Source organism: Humulus lupulus, chromosome 9 (genome assembly GCF_963169125.1).
Source record: "Humulus lupulus chromosome 9, drHumLupu1.1, whole genome shotgun sequence".
In the NCBI taxonomy this organism is placed as follows: Eukaryota; Viridiplantae; Streptophyta; class Magnoliopsida; order Rosales; family Cannabaceae; genus Humulus; species Humulus lupulus.
In genome coordinates, this window is record NC_084801.1 from 128857195 (window position 1) to 128861671 (window position 4477).

General features: G+C 32.4%; 1 pseudogene; it reads right to left on the minus strand.

Annotated features, from left to right (window-relative positions):
* Nucleotides 1-2806: 2806 nt before the first annotated feature.
* On the minus strand, nucleotides 2807-3409 carry LOC133800847 (small ribosomal subunit protein uS4c-like; annotated as a pseudogene).
* Between the last annotated feature and the right edge of the window lie 1068 nt (nucleotides 3410-4477).

Sequence of the window (4477 nt, forward strand, 5' to 3'; positions counted from 1 at the left end):
ATAAATATACAATTATGCCCTTAACGGGCCAAAATTACGAAAATGCCCTTCTTATAAGAAGTGGGCCCACATGCATGCAATTATCATCATATAATAAAATAACTCACGTAATCATGCGTATAATCACATAATTGCATATTAAATCAATGATGGCCCTCCTGGCCCCATAATCCAGGCACTAAGTCACATTAGGGAATTTGGGACATTACAATACATATGTAGAAAACTATTTTTTTTCGAGTATTTATTAACAGATTCGCTCTTTTTTTCTTTTTGCTTTTTATTTCTATAGTGGAGATAGTCGCACGTAATGACAGATCACTGCCATATTATTAAAAGCTTGTGGTAAGAATGGATTTCGCTCTAGGGCACGAAAATAATATTCCAAAGCTTTCGTATGTACTCTGTTTTTTGTGTGGATAAGACCTATATAATAGAGTATATAACTTCGATCATAGGGATCAATTTCTAGTCGCATAGCTTCATAATAATTCTGTAAAGATTCTGCATAATTTCCTTCGGATTGAGTCGACATCTGTTATGGTCATCATTCGATTCAATGAATCTCCGTTTCAGAACCGTACATGAGATTTTCATCTCATACGGCTCCTCCTTTATGTACATAATAAAAATAATACATGGAATCAAAAAAATGGAGATGTCCTCATTATAAACTGAGTGGGGCTGGTGTTTTTACAAGAAATCTCTAGCCAACCTTCTTGGAAAAGATATTTCCTTAACATCAAGTATGTTAGTACTAGATAAAAAAAAAGGGTGAGTCCAGAAATTTCTTTGTCTTAAACGCCTCTTAATTTTCAGGAATTAGTCACTTCAACAGTCTTCAATGATTATACAGGTATCCAAAACATGAATGAGATGGATGTTTGCTGTCCCAACCATTCTTGTTATCCTCGATCTTAATAAGGAAAGGGATAATTTATAACAAAGTTTTCATGTTGTTGATTCCTAGTAGCAGTGCCTCTTCCTTTATGCCTCCTATTGGTACTAGGGGAGTAGGTTTGACCTAACCCATAGGTCTTAACCTTTCGCTCATTACTCTAGAATCGACGATTGAAGCATTTGAGGCTGCATTAATCGGGGATACACGACAGAAGGGCTTATTTTATTTACAAAACTTTACCTTCAACAAGCGTAGATTTTTTTTACTATTTTTTTTTCTTTCTATCCCAAATAATAATAATGCGTCTTTCTCCTAAGACTAAGAAAATGAAAGATATAAATAACTAAAATAAATGACTAAATTCAATAAAAAAAATAATAATAATCAAATCGCACCATCTCGATAATAGGCGAATGCATCTCTCTCGCCCGAATTTGTCGAAATTTTTCGTAATAAGATATTGGCTACAATTGAAAAGGTCCTATCAATAAAATTTCCATTTATTCGAGATCTAGACATAGGCAGAAATTCATTCTATACTTTCTTTTAATTACCTTTCGTAAGAAAATAAAAAATCTCACAAACAAAGGCATTTTACAATATGGAATAACATAAAAACAGACTCATTAAAATGAAATTTTTATTCAAATTAATTCCTTTTGACAAGAATCAATAAAAACTAAGAAATATTTGAAGTCGGTTAGATTTCATCCAAATGAAAATAGAAAAACTGTCTGTTTTGTATTGTGTGTATAATGGTATATGCTAGACAATTAAATCTAAAAATTCTTAGGGTCCTTCATGAATTTTGAATAAATCTATGGGGTAAGGGTTTCTTGTTGAAAGATCTAAAATTGTATAAAATTGGAAAGGAATTTGAGAATTTTTATGAAAATAGAATAATATTTTAAACTAAATAGAATCATGATCTAAAGGTAGCCATTAAATATAGTATAAAAAAACTAGATCAATCGGTGCATTCGTTTCCAATTTAGTGATTTAATTCGATATAAATATTCGAAAAAAGATCGGGAATGTTGTTTTTGTAAACATGAATAGATACCTTTATTTATTGTTTTGAATAGCTTTTCACAAAAAAATTATCCCCCCCCCCCCCCCAAGCTCGAATAAAGGTTTGCCAAAGTTTTTCTCTTTTTATAGTAAAAATGGAGTGTATACACCTATCCAATAATAAAATAAGAATTAACCACTATTAACTCGATTTATAAACCATAATCATTATGTAGGAGAGATGGCTGAGTGGTTCAAGACGTAGCATTGGAACTGCTATGTAGGCTTTTGTTTACCGAGGGTTCGTGTGACAGTCAGTATCTCGTGATCCGCAAGGGGAAAGACCGGGTAAAAAGCTGTGCAATCCCACATCGCTTGGGGAAGGTCAAGTGTGATGATTCTAAGACTGTGTAGGTATGGGACTACACAGTTGAAGAGGGCTTAAATGGATTGATGGGTACTACCTATGTCAACAAGATGCATCTTCTTTTCGGTAGTCCATCACTTAAGAACTCCAAAGTTAAGCGTGCTTGACCTGGAGCAATCTTATGATGGGTGACCTCCTGGAAAGTTTTTCCAGGAAGTGTGAGAGTGAGGACAAAGCACGCTAGAAAGACTCGTGTTGGTTTGCAGGGCCAGTCGCCATTCCAAGAAGCAGCCATAGTAACGTGGGGCGTTACAGTTCAAATCCCTCTTTTTTCGTATCCTTCACCCAATTCACCGAAGTTATTGACTGCAATATATCAAATCAAATAACAATGGACGCCATTATTCCAGCAGTTAGACCTTTCTTTGATATGGATTCTTGAGTCCTAATCCAAATTTCTATGGTATGGAAAATACTAGAAAGTAATGGACAAACAATGAAAATCCCCCTAGTTAGTTTAGTTAGGTTTAAGTCTGACGAGAATAATATTCGACAACAAGAAATTCATTTATTTTCAAACCGACCCATTTACTATCTATTATTTGATTGACCGGTCCTTGATATTGGAATGGGTGAATAGTCAAATGTTTTGGCAATTCCTCACGGACAGATGAATCAAGATAATTTTGAACCAGAGACTTAGATTTTTTTTGTTCATCTTTCACTGTAATAATATCTCGGGGTTTGCAGCGATAACTTGGTATATCTACCATACGATTATTAACTAAAATATTTCTATGGTTAATCAATTGGCTGGCTTGAGGAATAGTCGAAGCCAATCTAAAAAGGATGTTATCTTACCGCATTTCAAGTAATTGTAGTAAAAGCTGACCTATTGACCCTTTTGCTTTTCTGGCGATACAAACGTATATAAGTAATTTTTCTTCTGTAAGACTATAATGAAAGCGCAATTTTTGTTTTTCTTCTAAACAAATAAGATATTGAGATTTTTTACTGGGGCGTAATTGGTTTTGAAGATCGCTGACAGCTCTAGGCTTTTTACTAGTTAGTTCCGGTAAAGCCCCCAGACGATGTATTTTTTTGAAATAAGGCCCTCTGTAACGTGACATAAAGACTCCTTATAAAATTTCATAAACCTATATGTAATTCGAAAGAACAATTGGATGAATTGTAATCAATATCCCGGCCTTAACTTAATATTCTATATTATTATCTATATGTAATATAGAATTTATAAAATCTATAAAAATAAAAAATAAAATGAAAGTTATTTTGTTAATTGATTTGGTCTACATAAATTGAGCTCCTCCTATTCTATTATATTAAATAATTGGAAGACATTATGAGCTAATAGATGAAGATGAGTACCTATTTTAAAAGGGGAATAAGCATTTTCAATTTCTTTGATTTCACATTACCAACTATGTAAAAAAAAATCAAAGATATGGAGAAAAGCCAGCTATCGGAGTCGAACCGATGACCATCGCATTACAAATGCAATGCTTTAACCTCTGAGATAAGCGGGCTCGCATAACATAATTGGAACACACATAAGACTTTAGTAAACTACTGGGATCTTAGCTATTAACTATTCATTCTTAACTCTTCTAATATTTAGATAGTAAGTTTTTTTTATTCAAATCACATTTGAAATTCAAACTTCTTTTTTTTCCTAGTTGATTTTCCTAAGTATAACTTATTAAATTCTAATTTTCTTAATATAATAATTGAATATTGTTATAAATATTATATATATGGATGTCCATAATAATGAAAAATCACTAGGTTACTCAAAGTATTATATCAACATAATTATCGATTGTATTCAAAGTAATTACCTGATTTCCTTAAGGGCTTATGTATCTGTATAAATAGGGGTCATTCCCATATTGAAATAACATACAAGAGTTTAACTCTCTCTTTTCATCTCTCTATTTCTCTGTCAATTTCTTTTCTTTATATTTTACATTTCAGTATTCTTAATAGTTTTATAACACGTTATCAGCACGATTCTTTAACTACCATTGTTTGTAGGTTCAAAATATTATCACGGGTCTCTAGCCATAATCATTCCTTGAATCTGAACTTGATGATTCAATCTTCAGCTGCCATCATATGTTGATATCAAAAATCATCATTCAAACTCTACTCATCATATTTCATTGAGGTTGTAAAAT